This window comes from Aquarana catesbeiana, linkage group LG04 (assembly GCF_042186555.1).
Source record: "Aquarana catesbeiana isolate 2022-GZ linkage group LG04, ASM4218655v1, whole genome shotgun sequence".
NCBI classification, from domain to species: domain Eukaryota; kingdom Metazoa; phylum Chordata; class Amphibia; order Anura; family Ranidae; genus Aquarana; species Aquarana catesbeiana.
Genome location: NC_133327.1, coordinates 569,363,568 through 569,389,036, shown reverse-complemented (window position 1 = coordinate 569,389,036; position 25,469 = coordinate 569,363,568). Strand labels below are relative to the sequence as shown.

General features: G+C 44.0%; 1 protein-coding gene across 4 annotated transcripts in view; it reads left to right on the top strand.

The window, feature by feature from the left end:
* Nucleotides 1-25,469, top strand: part of LOC141140658 (sodium/calcium exchanger 1) — a 495,383-nt gene that overhangs the window by 388,543 nt on the left and 81,371 nt on the right. The window lies entirely within an intron of this gene.

Genomic DNA, 25,469 nt, shown 5'->3' with positions numbered 1-25,469 from the left:
CATTTGCAGCCATAGGTCCCCCGAACTTCAAACTTGGTAGTTAAGGGTTCCTAGATGCCCCCTAGCTGCAGCCAAAATTTGGGGTCTCTGAACCCAAATGGTCCCGAAATGACATTGCTGCAGATGGACACAGTTGACCTACTTTGCAGCCCCGTATCTCGGGGCCACTTAGTACTAGGAACCCCAAATTTGGTGTGAAAACTCAGTGGAACTAGCACCATAAAATACCCAAAGCCGGTTCGGAAAATGTCATCTCTGCTGCAGAAAAGTGCTTGACATTTTCTGAACCGATTTTTGGGGCCCTGTATCTTGGGGCCACTTAGTGCTAGGAACCCCAGCTTTGGATATGTTATGGTACCAGTTCCACTGAGTTTGCACACCAAATTTGGGGTTCCTAGCACAAAGTGGCCCTGAGATACGGGGCCCCAAATTCGATTCAGAAAATGAAATTTTTTGCTGCAGAAAAGTGCTTGACTCGAGCATAAGTCGAGGGGGGCACTTTCAGCACAAAAAAATGTGCTGAAAAAGTCGACTTATACTTGAGTATATACGGTATACCATCCACTAGCACATTTCTCGTTCAAATATTTTATTTTATTGGGAGGTATTTATTGGGAGGTATGCACATCCACGACCATGTATAAAAAAACATTTTACAGTGCTAAACCTTTCATCCAATTTCTAAATCACTACATTCGTAAATACCAAAAGACAATATAAAGGAATAGTGGTAATCTGCGATGCTATCTGTTGATCTTATCAATAAACATAAAATATTTGAACGAGAAATGTGCTAATGGATGGTATAATTACAACCCTGCACAGTTTTAATTAAAGATTAACGTAACACTAAATGATATCTCTATTCTCCAAAATTAATCCATATACATCCATGGCTCCCAACTGTCCCTGATTTTGAGGGACTGTCCCTGATTTGGAAGAAAGTCCCTCTGTCCCTCTTTCCTCCTCATTTGTCCCTCAGTTTGGTCTGATTTATTTAGCTGTAAAAAAAAGGAACTAATGTATAAAAAAACATTTTAAATCAAACAAAATCAAACAAAATTTTATTGAGTAACAGGTGCATACATAATATGATTGTTTTAGCACATGAACATGGTAACAATACATTAAATGTTGTATCTTTAATACATATGATATTGAGTACAAAATACTTGTCATGTGGGGATATTCAGGGTGCATATATTTGGTTTATATAAACTACACATCCAGATCCACATTCAACAAATCACTCTAAGCCCATATAATTACTTTAGACAGAAGTAGTAGATTCTTGAAGCCAACGATCCCATAGCTTATTGTACTTGGTAGGGCAACCTCTATTAATATATATGCATTTCTTATACGGTAAAGTATTATTCACCTCCACCTTCCATTCCACTATTTTAGGAGGCTCTTGTCTCATCCATTTTTTGGCTATAACCTTTCTTACTGCAAAGAGGGTTTCATGTAGAAACGTTTTTGTGTATTTCAATTGTGTAATTCAGTTGTTTCCGGAATTATACCCAAAAGGCACTGCTTTGGGTCTAGAGCTAGGGGTGAGCCCATTGTGTCGTGTAGAAATGTTACAATTTGTTCCCACAAGCCTTGGATCTTAGGGCATGTCCAAATCAAGTGGAAAAAAGTGCCTGTCTCCCTCTCGCACATTTGACATGTGGTGGGTTGTGCACGTTTATATCTTGCCACTCTAAGGGGTGTAAGATATGCCCTGTGAAGAATGTAAAGTTGCGACAGTCGGTCTGATAGCTTGGGGAACACAGCTTTGCAGGACTCCAATGCCTCCCCCCATTCCTCATCCTCTATTGGTCCCACCTCTCTTTCCCATCTTGGTTTGAGATCATATGCTATTTTAGTAGATACAGGGGTTGAGAGCATGTTATAAAAAGCTGAGATCAATTTGCGAGAGTCTGTGCTCTTAATTACTGCCATAAGAACATTAAATGTGGGGTTTGGGAGGGAGTCAGGAAATTGTGATTGTAACGCATGACGGACTTGTAGAAATCTGAAGAACATCTGGTTCTGAATTGTAAATTCTTCTTTAATTGAATCAAAGGTTTTAAGATGTCCATCTTTTAATAAGTGGTGTAGGTAATATACTCCCTGTATGGACCATATAAATGTGTCATGAATGTTATTAAACTCAGGAAGGTTCTTGTTATGCCATATCGGCAGTGTAGTCGTTGAACTGTGGAATTTCAAGTCTAGAGGCAGCTAAATCCTATATTTTCCTGTAGTGGTATATCATGGTATGTCTATTCTCTCCTAGTTCCATCCCTCCCGTGCCCGCTGCTATTGCATATATCGAGTCCTTGGTATGTTGTGCCCACTTTGGACATAGGAGCGTGAGAAATCTCTCACTGTCCGTTTTGTCTAAGTGGAAAAGCTGTGACAGCTGTGCTGCAATGTAATATAGATTAAAGTTGGGGAGAGCTGTGCCACCAAGATCAGTCGGATTCTTGAGGGTTTGCCATGCTAGTTTATGTCTGATGGTACCCCACAAAAATGGCTTTAGGAGGGACTCTAAAGATTTGAAATGTTTCAAGGGTAAGTAAACTGGAGTATGCCAGAGAACATAGAGTATTTTAGGGAGTAAGATCATTTTGATTAAATTTATGCGACCCCAGATTCCCAATGGTAACTTGGACCAAACCCGTATTTTATTTTTAACCGTGGAAATGAGAGGATCTATATTGAGGGATACATAGTCCACAGGGGATCTAGATATATGGATCCCTAAATATTTAATAACATCAACTCTCTGAAGCGGAAGCCTGGCTTGGGATTCTGGAGGTGGGAAGCTGTTAATTGGTAAAATTTGGGACTTGTCCCAATTGATTTTCAGTCCTGAAAATATTCCGAATTGTTCAATCGTGTGGAGTGCAGTACTCAATGATGGGCCCGAATCTGCTAAGTATAATAGCGTGTCATCTGCATACATGCTAATTTTTTCAGTTAAAGAGCCCAGTCTAAGTCCTTTAATCTCCGAGTTCGCTCGGATGGATATCGCCAGAGGTTCTGCCGCTAGGGCATATAACAATGGGGATAAGGGGCAGCCCTGTCTCGTGCCTCTACTGAGGTCAAACATCTGAGACGACCACCCATTAGCCACCACTCTGGCCCTAAGAGCCTGGTATAATAATTGGACCCATTTAATAAATTTCGGGCCAAATCCATAACCCTCCAAGCATCTCCAGAGATACCTCCACTCCACCGAATCGAAGGCTTTTGCTGTGTCTAAGGTCACAACAACCCGCGAACCAACCTCTTCGTGTGTAGCCTGTAAATTAATATATAGTTTACAGAGGTTAAATGAGGTGTTGCGACCAGGCATGAAACCAGCTTGATCTGCATGTATTAGTGATAAAATTACCTGATTAAGTCTAATGGATAGTACTTCGGCTAATATTTTAATATTAACCTGTAAGAGGGATATTGGACGATAGGATTCGTGGTATCCCGGGTCCTTCCCTGGTTTGGGGATGAGGACTATTGTTGCCTCTGTCATAGATGGGGGTAAAGTCCCAGTTTGAAAGAGATGGTTGTATAACTTTAATAGTTTAGGGGTTAGTATTTCACTGAATTGGGAATAAAACTCAATTGGGAGTCCGTCTGATCCTGGGGATTTAGACCTAGGAAAGCTAGCCATAGCAGTTGTTATTTCGTCTGTGGTGAGGGGTGCCTCTAGTAATTCTATCTGTTCTTCTGTCAGCTGTGGGAAAATCACCTTCTCAAGAAAAAGAGACATAGATTGTGTCTCAGTGGGGGCTGTCGTTTTCTATAAGTCAGCAAAAAAATCCCTGAACATAGAGGTTACTCTAGGTGGGTCTGTTATTTGTTGTCCTCCAGGGCCATGTAGTGTGATAACCACCGGGGGCCTATCTTCGCTATGTACCAAGTATGCCAGCAACTTGACTGCTTTTTCCCCATGTTCAAAAATTTTTTGTTTGGAGAAAAACAGTTTTTTGTCTAGCTTTCTGGTATTGTAGCTGGTTAACTACTCTAGTTTGTAGTTTAAGTAGATCTGCATTTGTGGGAGTCAGGGTGGTGACGTAGTCTCTTTCAGCAGAGGATAGATCCTCCAGCGCCTTACCGAGGGCACTGGAAGAGTTTGTCTTAATTTTATTAATAGCAGTTATTAATGTGTGGCGAGCGAATAGCTTAAAGGAATCCCATACTGCGGATGGTGATGCTGACTTGTCATTTTCCACAAAGTACATTCTCCATTTATCAATAAGCTCATCATCCTCAGGTAGAAGAGAGAGCCAAAATGGGTTCAAACGCCATGACCGTGGTGGTTTTGCTATAGGAATACTTAATGTAATCCAGTAGGGACTATGGTCCGAAAGTATTCTAGGGCAAAATATAGCCTCTGATAGTCTCGGTGTCAATCTGCGGGAGATGAGTATTAAATCTATACGGGACATGGAACCATGAGAAGAGGAGAAGCACGAGTATGATTTAGCCTGTGGGAACTTGTGGCGCCATGTGTCTATTAAGTGGAAGTTGGAGATAAGCTTAGAGAACCTAGTCTCATTGGGAATATTACGGGTAGGCGAAGTAATTTGTAGCCTGTCTAAAGTCGGATTTAATGTGGTATTGAAGTCACCTAGCCAAACTGCAGATATAGTCGAATGACGGGCCATGAACGATAATCCCTCCTTAATTGTGGAGACGTTAAATGGGGGTGGTATATAAAAAGCCATTATAAGTAGAGGTTCTCCATATAATTTAGCATGGATAAAGACATAGCGGCCTAGTGGGTCAGTGGATAACTCACACAGCTCAAAATGTACCGATTTGGCTATCAAGACTGAGACTCCCCTGGAATGGGATGTGTGGGTAGAATGATGTGCCCATCCAACCCATGGCCGGCGAAATGCCATCTGGACATTCCCCTCAACATGTGTCTCCACCAATGCCACTATATCAGAATGTTACTTCTTGAGGAATGTGAAGACAGCTGCGCGCTTAAATTTCTCGCGCATGCCCCTCACATTCCATGTGAGAAACTTCAGAGATGCCATAAACAAAACCTTTTAATCTCTAATAAAACCGTTATGTTAAACAATTTGCTCTCTATGCGTAAGGCCCACATGTTCCTAGTATTCAAACTTAGCTGCGTCAGCCTTGTATCGCACGACATACATGTACATTCACATGGATCTAGCATTCGAGATGTTACCTGTTTTCTATGATTAGTATGCACAATCAAGTTTAACCAAACCATAAACAAATGAACTCCCACCCCCCTCCCTGCCCTATACTGTCCCAAACTGGTGCGGGCATATTCCCTTAACTTATATCGAACTGGGAAACATTCCATCTTCCTGGTTATAAGTAGAATGCAAAACATCTGGTTAACGCTCCGGGGATTGAGTAGAACGAGGGGTATCATCCATATCATTTGTATAAGGTATGATATGGTCTCCCGATCCCCTTGCTTCCAGTTAACTGCAACAAATAAGTTCCAGAAAAAATTCCAGTGTTCATGGTGCTGCTTCCCAGGACTGTTTGGGGTAAAGTCTCGCTGCACGATGCATGTTGTCTGTAGGACTTCTGTCTCTCCGGAGCCCCGGAGGGTAAGTTGACTCTTATACTGTGGATATCAAGAATTTGTGCTTTGTACTTGCGCTGGTTCGTGAACAGTTGTAGGTCACATTCACAAAGTTGCTAGGACTTAATCAATCAGCTCTTTCAGGATTAGCATGACGTTCCAACCAGGAGATCACTTCCTCAGGATCCTCAAAGAAGACTGCACGACCGTCATGTTCTATTCTGAGGTGGGCAGGAAAAAGCATAGAATATTTGTATTGTAAGTTCCTTAGTCTACGCTTGACCTTCGTAAAGCTCTGCCGACGACGCTGTACCTCCGCCGAAAAGTCTGGGAAAATAGCTACTTTAACATTCCCTACTGGGATATTGCCTTTCTCCCTCGCCATTCTTAGAGCTGTATCTCGATCTTTGTAGTTAAGGAGTTTAGCTATGAACGTGCGAGGAGGAGCTCCCTGCGGGGGGGGGGGGGGTCTTGCTGGCATGCGATGTGCCCGCTCCACCGCAAACATCCCTTCTCTCCCATAGGCGATGATCAAAAGTTGTTCCAAGAACGTGGTAGTGTCCTTGCCCTCAGACCCCTCTGGCAGGCCGATCAGGCGTATGTTACATCTTCTCAGCCTATTCTCCATAGCGTCCTGTTTTGTAAGGAGTTGGTGTATTTGCCGTTGTATGCGATCTGAGGATGTTTGTTAGGGTGGAATGGCATCCTCCACAATGCTTAGTCTGGTCTCAGCCTCCTTCACCCTGTCTCTGAGCTTTTGAAAGTCTTGTCTAATGAGGGTAATATCCATCTTGACTTCCTCAATTTGTGCTGTGAGAGAAGTGCAAAAGGTAATTGCTTCAAGGAGTTTGTCAGTGTCACTCGCTGTTCGTTCCCCCCCCCCAGCTTTCTCAGAGGCTCCTTCTTCCTCCTTGTCCTCTTTATCTTGTCTGCGGTACTGATCAAGTTTTGCCGCCGCTGCCTTCTGTGCTTTGGTTGGTGACATGCTGTGAGGGTCCGCGGTAGTGCCCAACAAGTCCTCAATCTTGTATTAGCGAAATTAACTGTCTGTGGGACAGGAGAAAGTGCTGGCTAGGGTCTCAAGGCCACCAGTATGCCCGGGGACAAGGACTGTTCGTATGCTGCAAGTGTTCGACACGTTGCTGCACCGCTTGTGGTGCTGGCAATCTGGGGCTGTAGTAGGAGATATGAGGGGACCCCAGAAGAGGGTGTTCACAGGGGAACGAAAAGGCCGCAGGCCGCAGATGCAGCACAAGCAGGATGTGCAGGTGTGCTAAGATGGCCGCCGGTCTCCACATGCAGTCCTAGGCCACAGCCCAGCCCAAATACTGTTGCCGTTCCTTCTGGGGTATTGAGGGCCAGGGGGGTCTATATGTATGAAGATTGAAGTGATCTAGCACCTCTAGGAGGTTTCCCAGCCTCTGAGCGTCAGCAGGGCCCAGCTATCCTAGGATAAGTCTGAGGTGAAGGAGGACCAAGCTGGCCGCGGACCTCCAGGTTTAGGCCGAAGCCGCGGACTTGCCTGAATTCGGCCGCCGTGTGGAAGATCGCCGCTCAGCTCGGGCTGCCGTGTATCCGATCACTTCAGAAGTTAGTTCTGAGGATTGCAGGTGTCCCAGGGAAGGTGATCCAGCAAGTGAGGCAGTATAGGCAGTCCAGGAGTAATAACAGCAGGCATAATGGACGGAGCTCAGGGAATACACGTCCTACTCCATGCTGTGTCAGGCCACGCCCCCATAAAAAAACATTTTACAGTGCTAAACCTTTCATCCAATTTCTAAATCACTGCATTTGTAAATTCCAAAAGACAATATAAAGGAATAGTGGTAATAAAAAAGCACTTGTGGTTTAACCATTTTTTTTGTACAATTCTCCTTTAAGGGGACGTGGCAGTGGGTGTGTCCTATGCCTACATACTTTTGCTAATAGGTGTCCCTTATTCCCATCTCAGAAAGTTGGGAGGTATGCACATCCACGACTTAATGGCCACCTTGAAATGTCCTTTGTGAGTTCCTCAACCTCCTCTCTTCCCTCTCACTTCCTTTTGTTTGGAATGAGCAGTGTATGTTGGTTATGGTCATGTGCACTGCTCTATGCACACTACAAATTCCATAGTCCATCTCAGGAGCAAGAAAGAGAGGGTGGCTATGTTCCTACATACAGTGGGACCATGACAAATGAACGCAGCCACCCGCTAACAGGAAATTGGATCACATCAGCACAGCATAGGAAGCAGATCACAGCAAATAAAAAGACATTTGGATATTCGGAGAAGACTGGGAGCAATAGAAGATACTTGTCTGAGTTGAAGTGGTTGTAAACCTTTTCAAATTCCCACTGATGTGAGTAGGCTCAGGTGACAAACCGAGATGAAACAAATCCTCCTACATAACTTGTATCTGTTTATCTGCAGCCATTTCATCTCTACAGTCTCCTAAAGCACACCTTTTACACAGCAATTTTGAGCTTTAGAAGGCAGGGGGTGGAGATCTGATGTCACACACTGCACAGCACAGAGAGGAGAGCTGAGTGTAATCTGAGACCTGAGTGGAGGGAATAGACACACCCCCCCTCTACACAGTCTCATAGTGAAGCATGCACAGTTGAGGCTGCCAATCACCTACTGCATGCTGGAGAGGGGGACAGGGCCATAGGCTGGGATTGCTTGAAGCTGGCATTAGCTGTCAGCAGAGAGAGCAGAAATCACACTAAGTTCTTTGAGTCTTTGATTGAGGCTAGTACACACTATGGAAGGATGTGCTTTGTTCATTTTTCATTTGAGGTTTATAACTAATTTAATAATACATACTTGATTTTTTTTTATTCCAGGCAAACATTAAAAACAAAGATTTTATAGAAGGGTGCTTTTTTACCTGACAAACAATTTGTACTTTTATCCATCTTTTCTTGAGATTTATATGGCTCTACCACACAGCATAGCCCTGATGAGAATAGATCTTTGTCTGCTTATGCTATGTACGCACGATAGGATTTTCCAACATCAAATGTTCGATGTGAGCTTGTTGTCAGAAATTCCAACCGTGTGTAGGCTCCATCGGACATTTGTTGTGGATCGTGTGTACACAATTCCAACGCACAAAATTCCACGAATGCTCGGAATCAAGCAGAAGAGCTGCACTGGCTATTGAACTTCAATTTTCCCGGCTCGTCGTACGTGTTGTACGTCACCGCGTTCTTGACGTTCGGAATTTCCGACAACATTTGTGTATGCAAGACAAGTTTCAGACAAGTTTCAGCCAACATTATTAGCATTCTTCCTTTTTAGCACATGAGCACTGCAGCACGCATGGGCTACTTCTCACCATTGTACTGCCACTGAAAGATGCTGTTAAAGTGGTTGTAAACCCACTTTTTGGACTTATACCTATAGGTAAGCCTAGAATAAGGCTTACCTATAGGTAGTGGAAATATCTCCTAAACATGCGCCCTTTAGGAGATATTTCACTTGTAGTCCGCCGGAAATTCCAAAGGCACATGCGCGGGGAAGAAATTAAACTAAGTGCCGTTTCTTCCCTAGCCTATGCGTTAATCGTGACTCCCGTGCGCATGCGCGGGAGTGACGTCACGCGGCTCCGGCAAATCACACAGCCAAAGTCTGCGGCCCGGAAGGAAGAGGGCCAGAAGATGGACGCTGCCCACACAGGGAACATCGCTGGATTCTTTTGCAGGTAAGTGGCACATAATGGGCTGGTATGCGATGCATACCAGCCCATTATGCTTTTCTTTTGCAGGCTGCAGCAGTGAGCAAAAGAGGAAGTAAAACCCATCAGGGTTTACTTCCTCTTTAAGTCAAATTTATTTCTTACATTAAAGCAATTTTAAAGAAAACTGTTTTTATTATTAAATTGATATTGCACAGGGGCATTCCCTTACCTCCTCTTTGGTGGTCCTCTGCTGGTGCTCTCCCCTCCTTCTTATGAGTGCCCCCCATGGCAATTGGCACCCATGCAGGATAACTCCCAATCCAGGCTGTGTGCATCCAAAGACACACACAGTGCAGCTCGACCATGCCCTCTCTCCGTCCTAATAGGATTTGACTGACAGCAGCATGAGTCATTGGCTGCTGAGAGATCCTTATTACTTTTTCTTACTTGCTGTATATGTTTTGCTGAAAGGCTACTTTGCTTCCAAACCACAAAACTGCATTACAAGGCAGATTAGGTAGTTGTAGACTTAATCGGACAACAACAGACCTAGGACTTGTGTTACAAGGCATACCTATCAAGTAGCTGGGATCGTCTAAACGGTTTTACGAGGGCAGCATCTGCGTTTGTAAATGGTCCCTCTGAAATGACATTTGTTCTTTCCTTTACAATCTTAACTGCTACTTGATTGCAGAAAAGATCCCTTTTTTACATTTATTATTGTGTGGAGTGACAGATGTGAACCTGGAAGTGAATGGAATAGTCATCATTTATTTTTATGGATTGTATGAAATTATTTACAAAATTAAAAAAAGTTCTTTTAGAATGACACATCTCAAAAATCAGGACCTGTAATATTTTATGTATTCTTACTGTGCAGATGGTAAAAAGAAAATTTGTAGAAAGTATATTTTTGGCTTTAAGTATATCTTTACTTGCCATTCATTGATCCTTCCTTGGCAGCCAGATCATTTTGTCCATCCTCTGGTAGGGACCTTACGTCATGCAATTTGGATTTGTAGCTTAGAAGATGAGATGACCTTTTCCATAGATTTTGCTGAGGGAAGAAAGTTTCCTCCTAGCTGATTTAACACCATACAGTGTATTGGCAGCTAGAAAAATAACAGATGTCATTCCGGAGAGCCACAATTAAATCCAAAGAGAGAGTACAATATACATTTCATATAGCAAATATAATATAATAACAGCAAGCAGCAGAATTATGGAGGACTCATTAAAGCTCCTACTGAGCCCTAAAGCTAGATGTGGCATGTGGTGTCCACTGGATATGCTTTATGAATATCATTTAAAATAAGTTTCACCAATATACAAAGCTTCGTACAACACGCCGCAGTTAAAGTATGTTTTTTGTCTGTAGTGAGCAGTTTGTAGCAGAAACAAATATGCAGGGTTACATAGAGCAGTACAAGAAATAGCTCCAGTCATTGTTTGTACCTACCATGCAGGACTATATAGACAGCACAGTAAAATAAATGCATTGGAGGGGATTTACTAAAACTGGAGATTGCAAAGTCTGGTGCAGCTCGGTAAGATTGAGACAATATTGTCGGGCTCCACCCACATGCCTTGACCGGCACCCAGCTCAGCCTCTCAGCGAGCCGTTGAAAACCTGAGCTGGCCGCTTTCGCCCCCTCCACAGCCCAGCACTCCAATGAGCGTGAGGGGGGAGGGGGAAGATCAGACAGCTGTGACTGATAGTCACCAGCTCTCTGTTCTCAGAGCTCTGAGAACTGAGCAATCAGTAATCTTTGTTCGCTCAGTTCTCAGTCTTAGAGCAGATTTAGAGCCGTAGGGGGACAGATGCAGCATCGGACCAATGCTACATCCACCTAGGTAAGTATGATTCTTAAAAAAAAATCCCTTACTTCTCTTTTAGTTGAACAAGTTGAAGTAGGAGACTGATTGGCTACCATACACAGCTGCACCAGATTCTGAGTGCTCCAGTTTTATTGAATCTCCCCCAGCGTCCCTTTCACTTTCTTGATCTACACTGCTACCATCATAAACAGGGGTGAACACCTAAAAAAGGCAAGGATTCAGGGAAGCTAGGGAGGTCAAAAAACTGCCCCAGGTTTAAAGTGGTTGTAAAGGCAGAAGGTTTTTCATCTTTAAGATAAAAAGCGATGTCCACAAGTGTCTCGGCTGTCTGACATTCTCCCTCCTGATTGGCTGAGACACACCAGTGGCGCCATTGGTTCCCGCTGATGTCAATCAAAGTCAGTTACACAATCAGGAGAGAGAGGGATCGGGAGAAAAGGAGAGTCCAGGCTGCTCTGTGCAAAATCAACTGCACAGAGGAGATAGGTATAATATGTTTGTTATTTTTATAGAAAAAAAAAACGAGACTTTACAGTCACTTTAATGTAGTTCCCTATTTCACAAAGGGAAGGTGCCAGGTTTCATTTAGGTAAATCATTCAACACAGAAATCCTGTGAAACTTCATACATGCCTACAGACATTTTGGTTGTGTTCATAATCTAGGAAAACATAGCTAATAGACAACAAAAATAAAAGCCAGTGACTGGAGCAGATCTTTTACTGTTTCTGGGATCATAATTCTAGGATTTCCAGACTATTCTCCCCAGTCCAGCATAGTTAAGACCTGATTTAGGGGGGCCCTTGGAATGCATTGGCTGATTAAATCAATTACTGTGAAAAATATTTTTTGGGGGACTTATAAAGCTAGGTTTTGTGGAGTAATTCATCTTCAAGGATCACAAGAGAGATCACTGTTTTTTCTAAGGGCTTATTCACATGGACTCAAAAGCTTATACAGCATAAAAATCCATTTGTGTATGTTTCTGGAGCAGCATACATGCAGTCTGTATTAGTCAATGGAGATGCAATGACTATAATGACTCGCTCAAACATCTGAGTTTGACATGCATGCAGAGGTGGGTGCAGGGCCCTGGAACTAGACGCACATAGTCTGCCATTGGGGCTCTACACCCGTCCTTGCATACTTGTCAAACTCAGATGTGCTGGTGAGTCTGTATAATTGCTGCAGCTCCATTGACTAAAACAGGGTGCCTGCGCACAGCTCCATGATGCTCCAGACATATACTGTATTTAAATAGCTCTTCACTCTGTCTGGTCCTCTGTGTCTGTGTCAATGAGTCCTACTGTAACAGTTTACAGCACTTGCTGTCTGTTTTGATTAGAAGGCTGGCAGGCTGCTAAGTCACTACTGTCAGGGCCAGTTTATACCGCCAATCACGCAGGAAGTTCACATGCTGTTCTGTACAGTGTGATTACAGCCCATTCATTTTTGAAAGGGCTGAAATTGCACTGCACCACACCAAAAGTAGTGCATGCACTACTTTTGGAAACTCACTGCAACCAGATCGCATGGTACAGAACAAGTGCGGGCAAACACACTACATTTGCAACCTACGTCTGGGATGACATTCATTTAATATTGACATCCGCTGCAGAATGCACCTACAGTGCATTTTGAACACTGTGTGGGAAACGTGCACAGAGCGTGGATTCCTACACCACATTCTGTTGTGAACGGGCCCTCAGAGAAAATAATAAGTTGAGATAAGCTGCAATTAAGTGCTTTTGGTATGAAACTTTAGGATTAATGTCTTCAGAGTGCCTGCAGCTACAGAGGTTAGTGATGGCCTGTCTTACTGCTTGTTAAAAATATGTCAATATTTGAATGTCTGTAGTCTGGCCACAGGTTTCCCTCAAACACAGTCAAGGCAAAAAAATCATGGATCCAAGTTTCTATAAAGCAGAATCAAGTTTCTAGGTGTATGGCTTAATGTACACGGGACATTTTACAACCTCTCCTCAATGATTTAACCTGACAGATAGTAACCGACGTTTAAAAACGTCCGTTTTGCCACATTTACATGCCGCGTTTAGCCGTGTTTGCATTTAGAAGCGCCAAAAAAAGGCAAAAAAAATAAAAAAACGACTGTAAACGAAAACTGGGTAAGCGCGAGTCACCGCGTTTACAAGCTGTTACAGGCATTTGAAGTTTCAAATGCTTCTGAACATCTGTCTTGAATGCATTTTTTTGCTTTCCAAAAAATGCTTCTAAACTCAACTGCGTAGAAACGACTATAAACGACCCTGTGTACATGTACTGATAAGATAACATAGAGGAGAGTTCAGGGACGGCTGAAAAAAATGCCCAACTGCTCCTAAACATCAGTTTACCAGCAGCAGGGTACATGAAGCCTAAATGTGAAACATCAATATGTTTGTCTAGCACTAAAGATTTTTGGCCCTGAGGAAGATCAGTTGGGGGTTGATTTGCAAGTGCACTTGCTCCAAAGCTTAGTAAATGAGGTAAAGTTTCACTTTACAAAGACTACCCAATCACATGCTAGGAACATAAAAAAAAAAAAATGCATTTTTGCTTGCATATGATTGGATGCTGGAAGTCAGCAGAGCTTCCCCTCATTTACTAAGCTGTGGAACAACTGCTCTCTTGCAGAGTGCAACTGCACTTTGCAAAGAAGGCAGTCTATTTGCCTCTAGTAAATCATACCCTTTGTGTCTGCAGATCCAACCACCCTCTAAAGTCCATGACAAGTAAATCGGGAAGTTGATGAGAAATCTTGTGACCTGTTCTGCATCTTGCTTTATTAGGTTTTCTATACTTGATTGGTTTAGGGTAGGAACCAAAGGACTGAAATTAGGAACACTAATTCATCTTCATTTCACTTTGTGAAACACATATAAAAAGAGGCAGAATGATGCAGAAACAAGTTTCCATGTGCTGAATTATTAAATGACTGCACTGTGCTAGTACATTATAATTGAACAGTTTTAGAACTTTTCTTCTACTGGCATAAATTATAATAATGCTATAAGCAAGCTAATAAGGCACGGCTTTCCCACTGAGAGCTTCATAATGCACTCCAGTTATAGGCCTAGTTGCATTGCACACGTAGGCTGAAAAAAAAGTCTTAACCCAAAGGTAACTTTGCTCCCCTATGAACAGTAGCTTAAAATGGCTTGAGATGCAGTTAATGCTTTAAATGTTAAAGCTTTTCCCTCCATAGGTAATATCTTCCAGTTACAATCCACCCAAATCACAGCTCCATTACCCTAATGAAATGCAGTTCAAGTACAGAGGTCAGTTTAATCAGCTTCCTGCTGTGTTCTAAGCTTCCACTCTTGCCATAGTTTGGAGGTAATATGCAGTTCAGCCGAAAGGCAGCCACTCTTACAATAACCTCTAATAAAATGAAGTAATCTCATAGCAAAGTACATAATTCAAAGTATTAGTTAAAAGAAATTGTGTTCTTTTTTAATGGCAATATGTGAAAGAAATGTAATCTCAGTTGCTGTTTATCATGGATTACTTTACATCTGACATTTTGCCACAAATATGCTGAAAAAAGGAAGGTATGACAGGAATTTACCTGTTTTTTAGTTTTGTTTTTTATGAAGGGCTTGTAGTTACATAGTTACATATTCTGGTTGAAAAAAGACACAAGTTCACCTAGTTCAACCAATTAGAAAAATAAATATATACATACAGTTGCAATAAAAAGTATGTGAACCCTTTTGGAATGATATGGATTTCTGCACAAATTGGTCATAAAATGTGATCTGATCTTCATCTAAGTCACAGCAATAGACAATCACAGTCTGCTTAAACTAATAACACACAAAGAATTAAATGTTACCATGTTTTTATTGAACACACCATGTAAACATTCACGGTGCAGGTGGAAAAAGTATGTGAACCCCTAGACTAATGAGATCTCCAAGAGCTAATTGGAGTGAGGGGTCAGCCAACTGGAGTCCAATCAATGAGATGAGATTGGAGGTGTTGGTTACAGCTGCCCTGCCCTATAAAAAACACACACCAGTTCTGGGTTTGCTTTTCACAAGAAGCATTGCCTGATGTGAATGATGCCTCGCACAAAAGAGCTCTCAGAAGACCTACAATTAAGAATTGTTGACTTGCAAAAAGCTGGAAAGGGTTATAAAAGTATCTCCAAAAGCCTTGCTGTTCATCAGTCCACGGTAAGACAAATTGTCTATAAATGGAGAAAGTTCAGCACTGCTGCTACTCTCCCTAGGAGTGGGCGTCCTGTAAAGATGACTGCAAGAGCACAGCGCACACTGCTCAATGAGGTGAAGAAGAATCCTAGAGTGTCAGCTAAAGACTTACAAAAGTCTCTGGCATATGCTAACTTCCCTGTTAGCGAATCTACGATACGTAAAACACTAAACAAGAATGGATTTCATGGTAGGATACCACAGGGGAAGGCACTGCTGTCCAAAACAAACATTGCTGCACGTTTACAGTTTGCACAAGAGCACCTGGATGTTCCACAGCAGTACTGGCAAAATATTCTGTGGACAGATGAAACCAAAGTTGAGTTGTTTGGAAGAAACACACAACACTATGTGTAGAGAAAGAGGCGCAGCACACATAGTGATGGGGGCATCATGCTTTGGGGCTGCTTTGCTGTGTCAGGGCCTGGACAGATTGCTATCATCAAAAGAAAAATGAATTCCCAAGTTTATCAAGACATTTTGCAAGAGAACTTAAGGCCATCTGTCCACCAGCTGAAGCTCAACAGAAGATGGGTGTTGCAACAGGACAACGACCCAAAGCATAGAAGTAAATTAACAACAGAATGGCTTAAACAGAAGAAAATACACCTTCTGGAGTGGCCCAGTCAGAGTCCCGACCTCAACCCGATTGAGATGCTGTGGCATGACCTCAAGAAAGCAATTCACACCAGACATCCCAAGAATATTGCTGAAACTGTTCTGTAAAGAGGAATGGTCAAGAATTACTCCTGACTGTTGTGCACATCTGATCTGCAACTACAGGAAACGTTTGGTTGAAGTTATTGCTGCCAAAGGAGGTTCAACCAGTTATTAAACCCAAGGGTTCACATACTTTTTCCACCTGCACTGTGAATGTTTACATGGTGTGTTCAATAAAAACATGGTAACATTTAATTCTTCGTGTGTTTATAGTTTAAGCAGACTGTGATTGTCTATTGTTGTGACTTAGATGAAGATCAGATCACATTTTATGACCAATTTGTGCAGAAATCCATATCAGTCCAAAATATCTATATATGTGGTTGGAGGCCAATAACCGGGAGAGATATGAACCACATAAACATGCCACAAGACTAACAACATGAAACAGACCTGAAGTGTGCCCTGGTCGGCTGGACGGTATGCCTAAAAAGGGGCATACCCAAGATAAGTAATGGATGATTGTGGAAGAAATGTGCTGAGAAATGCCCTGAAAAAGGGGAATGGGAGGGAGGGTATCACGAGCCGGAACTGACAAGGACCACAGGTGAATGGTGTGCTTTAAATACCCCCCGGGCTCCTCTCATACTTTCAAGCCACCATACTGGCCTTCTTATCTATGGTGGGAGCATAGAAGTAAATCAACAACAGAATGGCTTAAACAGAAGAAAATACACCTTCTGGAGTGGCCCAGCCAGAGTCCTGACCTCAACCCGATTGAGATGCTGTGGCATGACCTCAAGAAAGCGATTAACACCAGACATCCCAAGAATATTGCTGAACTGAAACAGTTCTGTAAACAGGAATGGTCAAGAATTATTCCTGACCGTTGTGCACGTCTGATCTGCAACTACAGGAAACGTTTGGTTTCCTGTATGTGTGGTCGGTGCCCTATAACCGGGAGAGATATGAATCACATAAACATGCCACAAGACTAACAACATGAAACAGACCTGAAGTGTGCCCTGGTCGGCTGGACAGTATGCCTAAAGGGGGCAAGAACACTCGGATAGGGAGGTAACTACTTTGGTAAGCTGGTAATGTATTACAGAGCAAGCTTGCTGGAGGCTTGCAACATCTCCACCTGAGGGTTCGGAATATACTGAGTGAAGCAAGCGGATTTCCATCTGCCCACCTTTTATAACAGGCATGGCCTGGTACCCTGTGCTGAGATGATGGCAAGGTCTCTCCGATCAGAAAAGAGTGCCGTGGTCAAGGCCTAGGTTAACCAGGAGGATCCTAACATGCCTGACGAACTGGCTGCCACTCCGGGGCTGGTCAGAAAGGTAGCAAGGGCTGGAGTTTGACTGGCTGGGTAGGTGAGAGAGTAAGCGAGTATCTCTACTGGGCACCAGATGTTGTTGGTCTGGAAAGATTTATGTCGAGCCCAGGGCCGGATTGATGTGTTTGGACATCACGAGGTGTGGTTACTAAAGGTAAACTCACTAGGCCGCAAAAGCTGTAGAAGGCCAGATAGATGGGCGCTTGGATGATCAGGCTGGGTAGAAACCCAAACGGGGAACGTGAAGGGATGGTCGACATGTGCCTGTAGATTGCACTTGTGGTGGGTAAGAGTTTGTAGTTGGCTACGGACTGATGTTTCTGTATGCCGCAAAGAATTGATTTTTAACTGTATGGGTTGCAAACAATGATGGCCTTCCGGGGTCCTGTAAGGACAAAATGTTGGATGCAAGCTAAGTATAGCCTGATGGTGTTATGAGATAGAGTCAGCTGCGTGCGGTAATACGATATAAGGCTAGGACTTGCTTGATGTCTCCTGTCACTGGCCTGGGTCATGAGGCTAGGAACCTGTGATAAGCGTTCCAAGCGGGGTGATGGGCCTTCAGTGTGTGCAGAAGAGTGTCTAACAAGATGGGTTGCGTTGTGAAGGTGTGTCTTTAACCTATGGTCAGCAGCGACCAAGAAGGGATAGGAATAGTAGTTGGATCGGCTCTGGGTTTCTGCTGAAGGAATGAAGTAAAGTTAAGTGGGACAGTGCATCTGCTGCAATGTTGTGTCTGCCCAGGATAGAAACGCAGTGAACATTAATTGATGTTGCAGGGACAAATGCACCTGCTGCGTAGGAGGGACAAGACGGCAAGCGACTTGGACCTGCCTTGTTAATAATTTTGGCGGTCAATGAAATTGATTGTGGTCAGGTATCTTCCATTTAATGCCATGCCACCGCCAGAGAGATGGCTCGATGGGCAGTAATTAAGATGCGTCTGACATGTCTGCTTTGGACAGCCAATGCGCCCTGCAGCTGAGTTTCCTGCACTCGTGGGTCGAGTGGATGTCGGTGTAGCGCGATGAGGCTGGTGTGAAACCCTGACCTAAATCCGTGCGCCAAGAAGCAGTCAATGAGGGAGTCGGGTGTGAGGAAAGGTGAAGCCCCAGCCACCAGACATCCACTTGGCCTAACCATGAAGTGTTGTGCTGCTTAAGGTAGCATGTGACCTTAGGATGAGCTCTGTGGCCCGTGACGCAGAGGTGAAGCAGCCGGCATTGATTAGTTAATATTGAGTTGCATATCGTCAAGATTGAGAGTACATACAAACATACGAATGGATGGACTGAGTAACCAATGGTGGCTTGTGGCAGGTGCCTCACGATGGAGACCAGGCTGCGGAAGCTGTGTGACAATGGAACCGTGCAGTGTCGTGTCGAGGATTCGGATCGTTACGCTGCCGACGTGACTAGATTTGAGTCGGGCAGTAGGATGTGTGAATGAGCTGACAGAGTACGTGAAGCAGAGTATCGGCTGAGTTATGAGTATGTACGAGCGTACAAATGGTTTCGTCTGAGTAATGATTGGTAGCTTATGGCAGATGCCTCACGATAGAGACCGAATTGTGGTAAGCTGTGTGGTAGATAGAACAAGATGTGTGGTGCAGGGGAGATGAATCATTGTTCCGCCGGTGTGACTGGATTGACTGCAGGGATGCCTGCTGGGTGCGGGGCTCAGCTGTTGCTGGCGGTGGCAGGAGCAGCCTGAAGAGCTCAGCTTTCCTGGCTATGGTGAGTAGGGACCGCACCTGCGCTGTGAGTTTTGGGGATGGTCCATCCCCAGAGGGACTGCACGCTGCAGCGCTCTGAAATTGCGAAAGGTGACAGAGGGGCGGAAGTTCGCTGCCGGCCTACGACATGGTGCCAGATAAGGTGAAGGGGAAGGAGCTGATGAACCATTATAGAACCTCAAGATAGCTGCTCAAATCCCAAATGCAACTAGACGGCAATTGCTGATTGCAATCTCCCTTTAGAGCCATGAGGCAAGGCGAGGGGAGTGGATGTGTACGAGGAGTCATAAAAGGTAGGATAGTGAGCGAAGTTGTAAACAGAAAAAATAGATAAGAAGAAAAAGGAGAAGGACAGAAAAAGGAACAACAGGCGTAGTGAAGAAGCCGGTTTGCATTCAAACGCTGTTGAGTGGAAATTTAGAAAACTCAAAGGAGTGCATGGCAACCGAGGTGAGCCAGGAGGTGACTGGCCAGGTAACCGATAGCCAAGGGCGTACTGGGGTGGGGAGCTGCAGTCTGGTATTCCTAAGTAGGAATGTTGCAATCTGTAGCTTGTGACATTTGTTCGGACTGCTAACACTTGCACTGCCAGCAAGCTTGATGTTAAGCGACCTTGTCCGCGTAGGTGAAGGGTCGCCCTTCACCTACGCAGGTCGCCCTTCACCAGAGTGTCATGCCCTTCACCAGAGTGTCATGCACAGAAACATGTGACAGTTACTAACGCCTGATGAGAAACTCGTATCATGTATGTGAAGTGAACATTTAGTGAAAGGGTGCAAAAGAAAATGCAAGGAAAGATCCCTTGTACTACACACCAGACTCAATGCCTTAGCTTGCGAAGTCCTGGTTGGGGTCGAGAACTTGCTCAACCGGGAACTTGTAGTGAGGTGACATAGGGGTCTGGCTTAAAAACAGACTGAGGCCTGAGTGCTGTTTGGAGCTTGGCTGGCCCCCTGGAGAAGGTGCAAGCCGTATTGTTGGTGTGTGCTTTTTTTTATTTAAACACACTTTTTTTTTCTGAGGAAATAACGTCCAAACCTGGTGCAAGATGAACTTGAACTCAACTGACCTAAAGCAGAAATGACAGATAAAACGGTGAATGGTCGATGTGCCACTGGAGACGATGAGTGGCCGAATTGAGTGCCACTGGAGATTTGCTTGCAACGATTGCAAGGAAGTAGCCTTATCAGGAAAGCGGAAACAAGGATAGCAGGATTTGAGTATGTAGGAATGACCGACCGCAACAAACGTACAAATAGATGAAGTGAGATGTGTATGCTGTGCGCCTGAATTTGTGGAATGTAGAGCGGAGGATCCGAATCGTTGTGCTGCCGCGTTGTGCCGCCGCATCGTGCCGCTGATGCGTCTAGATTCGGATCGGGCTGAAGAGTGAGTGAATGGTGTGGTATGGAGATCCGAAGATCCGAATCGTTGTGCCGCCATGTTGTGCCGCTGATGCGACTAGATTCGGATCGGGCTGAAGAGTGAGCAAATGGTGTGGTATGTAGAACCGAGGACCCGAATCATTGTGCTGTTGCGTTGTGCCGCCGATGCGACTAGATTCAGATCCGGCAGAAGAGTGAGTGAATAGTGTAGTATGTGGAGCCGAGGATCCGAATTGTTGTGCCGCCGACGCGACTAGATTTGGATCGGGCTGAAGAGTGAGTGAATGGCGTGAAATGTAGAGCCAAGTATCCAAATCGTTGTGCCGTCAACACGACTAGATTCAGATCGGGCTGAAGAGTGTATGAATAAAACCGATAGGAATCAGTGTGACGCAGATGCGACTGGATACGAATCGGACTGTAGAGTTTGTGATATGCATTTTAAATGAATGTATGCAATAAACGTATACGCCGCCAACACGACTGGGCTCGAAACGGGCTGGGGTAGCGTAAAAGCTGGATACACATTATATAATCTTCTGCTGATCCCCTCCTCCAGAACCATGCCACACAAGGCCAACCTCGAGGGCCTCAATTTGAGTGCAATCCGGCAGGCCTTGACACTACATGGCTCCGGTAAACCCAAGGAAATCAGAAAACAAGGTCGCACAGTGTGTATGAGTCTTAGGGTTGCTACATCACCCCTCCAAACCGAACACATACCAACCACCTGGCCCCCGAGGCTAATTGGATGCAGACAAGTCACCAGGTGGGCTAATTACCACCTCAATAAGCCACAAAACCTGTGCAATAAATACCTGCTGGCTCCAACCTCATAGGCTGTGAAACCTGCAACCAGCGACGCCTGTGCCGAGTAATGTCAGGCAACGACCGGCAGCGACTCGGCAGCTTGGGTCTATGAACAAATTGTATGTTCGTAAGTGAGGTGACGAACAAAGCAGAGGGAACCCTATGAATGCACTGGCCTGTGCCGAGTAATGTCGGGACACAACTGATAGTGACTCGGAGGCTTGGATCTACGAACGAATCATGTGTTTGTGGATGGGGTGAGGAACAAGGCAGAGGGAACCTACAAATGCACTGGCCGACAGCTAACTACGAAAGGGGTGCGGGATAGGGCACGGAACAAATCGCAACTTGTGTATGATATGAAAAGGTTCGAATCCTACCTGCAACAGCGAGCGAGAACCGCTGATAAAGACTACGAACGGAGACACCACAACACACTGGAATCGAACACACAGACTCGTAAGCATGAGGTGAGCTGGGAAGGGCCAGCCTGGAGACATAAGCTAACACAAACCGGAACAGACAAGGCCCACATGTGAGTGGTGTGCTTTAAATAAATACCCCCAGGTTCCTCCCATAATTTTGATCTCTGGGGATCAGGAAGGAATTTTTTTCCCCTGCTGTAACAAATTGGTTCATGCTTTGCTGGGGTTTTTCGCCTCTCTGTGGGTATAGGATTGTGTATATGGGATTGTATGATATTATTATTTATCTATTTTTATGGTTGAACTAGATGGACTTGTGTCTCTTTTCAACCTAAATTTATAACTATGTAACTATGCAACTACGGTATATATACTGAAGAAATGACACTTTGCTACAATGTAAAGTAGTGAGTGAACAGCTTGTATAACAGTGTAAATGTGCTGTCCCCTCAAAATAACTCAACACACAACCATTAATGTCTAAACCGCTGGCAACAAAAGGGAGTACACCCCCTAAGTGAAAATGTCCAAATTGGGCCCAATTAGCCATTTTCCCTTCCTGGTGTCATGTGACTTGTTAGTGTTACATGATCTCAGGTGTGAATGGGGAGCAGGTGTGTTAAATTTGGTGTTATCGCTCTCATAATATATATATATATATATATATATATTTATATATACACACACACACAATCCTATATACACTATATTACCAATAGTATTGGTACGCCTGCCTTTACACACACACATGAACTTTAATGGCATCCCAGTCTTAGCCTGTAGGGTTCAATATTGAGTTGACCCACCCTTTGCAGCTATAAAAGCTTCAACTCTTCTGGGAAGGCTGTCCACAAGCATATTTGTGAGATCAGGCACTGATGTGGACGTGAAGGCCTGGCTCGCAGTCTCTGCTCTAATTCATCCCAAGGGTGTTCTGTCGGGTAATATAGTGTATACACAATCCTGTACCCACAGTTGACCAGATGAAGACAAAAAAAAAACAATAAAAGCATGATCCAATTTACTCCAGCAGGGGAAAAAATTCCTTCCTGATCCCCCAGGTGGCAATCGGATATTCCCTGGATCAACTGTACCTATCCAGTTATATTATGTGTATCTAGGAAAGAATCCACGCCTTTCATAAAACAATCTACTGAGCTAGCCAGAACCACCTCTTGAGGGAGTCTATTCCACATTTTCACAGCTCTTACTGTGAAGAAGCCTTTCTGTATTTGGAGATTAAATCTTATTGTATCCCCCCTTAATCTCCCCATCTGAAGAGAGAATAAATTCAGTTCCTCTAATCTTTTCTTATAGCTGAGTTCCTCCATGCCTCTTATCAGTTTGGTTGCTCTTCTCTGCACTTTCTCCAGTTCCCCAATATCCTTTTTGTGAACGGGTGCCCAAAACTGAACTGAATATTCCAGATGAGGTCTTACTAATGATTTGTACAGGGGCAAATTGATATCTCTCTCTCTCTCTCTGAAGTCTATACCTCTGCTAATACAAGAAAGGACTTTGCTCACTTTAGAAACGCATCTTGGCATTGCATGCTATTATTAAACTTATGATCTACCAGAACACCCTGATCCTTCTCCGCCATTGACTTCCTCAGCTGTTCTCCTCCTAGTATATATGATGCATGAATATTTTTAGCCCCCAAGTGCATAACTTTACATTTATCAACATTAAACCTCATCTGCTACATAGTTGCACAATTAAACAGTGCATTGAGGCCAGCTTGTAAGTTGGAGACATCCTATAAGGACATAATTACACTGCATAATTTGATGTCATCCGCAAATGCTGAAATGGTACTTTTAATCCCAGACCCTAAATCCTTTATAAATATATTAAAAAGTAAGGGTCCCAACCAGGGCAGTCCCGGCACCTTCAGCACTGAATGAATGTAATAACATGGGGTGGAGGGTCTATTGATGTTGGCTGCTGGGGGATCTTCTGTCACTGGTGGGGATCTGATTTTGTGTGAGGGTCTATTGTTGCTGATTGGGAATATATTGTTGCTGGGGGGGTCTTACGTTGCTGGAAGGGATCTACTGTTGAGGGAGAGGTCTATTTTTACTGGCTGCTGGAGTATCGATTGATGCTGGCTGCTGGGAGATCTGTTGTTGCTGCTGGGGGGATCTAATGTTGCTTGGGTGGATATTTTGTTACTGGGTGTGATATTTTGTTGTGGGTGGTTCACTGTTGCTGCAGGGAATCTATTGTTGTTGGGGTGGAGTCTATTATTGTGTGGGGATCTATTGCTGGAATTCTATTATTGCTGGCTGCAGGGGATCTATTTTACTGCTTTTCTTTTTATCATTAACATGTTCCATACAAATGATTTAGCACCACAAAATGACACTTGGTTCTGTATTCTATAAAGGGGCAGTACTGGTAGCTGGGTAGGGGGTTGAATCAAGGGACGGTGGTCAGAGGTGGGTAGGGGGCAGAGACAAAGGGTGACTCAGACGGGGGGAGTTCCTGCACCTATTCTCCGAAAAAAAAGCCCTGGTCCCAACACTGAACCTTGGGGTACACCACTGATAACCTTAGACCATTCAGAGTATGAATCATTAAACACTACTCTCTGAATTATGTCTCTAAGCTAGTTTTCTATCCATTTACAAACTGATTTTTCCAAACCTGTAGACACATTAGCCATGTGTGGGGAACGCTTTAGCGTAATCTAAACATACTACGTCCACAGCCACTCCTTTGTCCAAGGTTTTGCTCATGCTCATCCTCCTCATGTGGTATGGTAGTTTTAATTCCTGGTTCTCATTTTTTTAAAGAAGACTCGTGACCAGGCTATGGAGATTCAGATATTTTCAATAGCTCAGCTCATTCAGCTTCAACCTGCCAGCAGTGAGTTGGCAGCCTTGTAAACTTTTATTCTCTAATTTATACATGGAGCAGGTGCACAAGAAGAGAGTAGAGACCAGACTTGAACTACTTCCATGCTTCTCTTGTAAGTTTTGAAGATAAATTGCACCTTCATGCTTACTGCTTTTTGAGATTATGTAAATATTTCAATATCCTGGCCATAGTTCTACCTTAAAGAATCTCTCCAGCCAAAAATTAAGTTAGAACTTTCTTCGATTTTGTTCTGCTCTCTATAGCCTTTGTAGCCAGGTGCTTGGCTAAGAATATGGAGTAAGAGAGGCACTGGCTGCAGCTGCTCTCTGTGGCAGCTGCCCTGAACTGGTTAACTGTTATGTCAGCAAGAAGAGGGAGCTTCTGTGCAGGAAGAGTTCAATAGACTGAGTCAGGCAGCACTGCACTGTGGGAACTGTAGTCCAAAGGAGAGAGACTCTACTGTAATCAAGAGCCTTTGAACTGAATTTCCCAGAGAGAGATTGTCAGGAGGAGGGGAAAGAGCTGCATTTTTCTCAGGTTTTACAGGACAAAGCTTCCCTTTTGCCATTAGGGAGCTCATAGAGTGCACATAGCTGTCCAGTGTGCACCATCACTGCTGCATAATGGCAGCCTGAGCAGGATCTAGAGTGCTGAGTCCAGGTCTGCCAACAGCCACAGTCATGTGGGTGCATAGCATAGAGTGGACTAATTGCTGTGTGTGACCAAATGGTGAGCTGCAATATTGCTAGGACTGGTGAGCTGCTGCTATGTGGATTTAGAGACTGATCCCTTTAGGAACTGACCATATATTAGCCTTTGCTACCTGCAGGCTTGACTGGGACAATTCTCATGTGCACTATTGGTACAACTGGACCGCAACGCTAGCCGGCTGAAGGGTTAGGACTAAAGACTGCCCATTTACAGCTGCTACACAGAGACCTTCACCTATTGCTTATGCTAA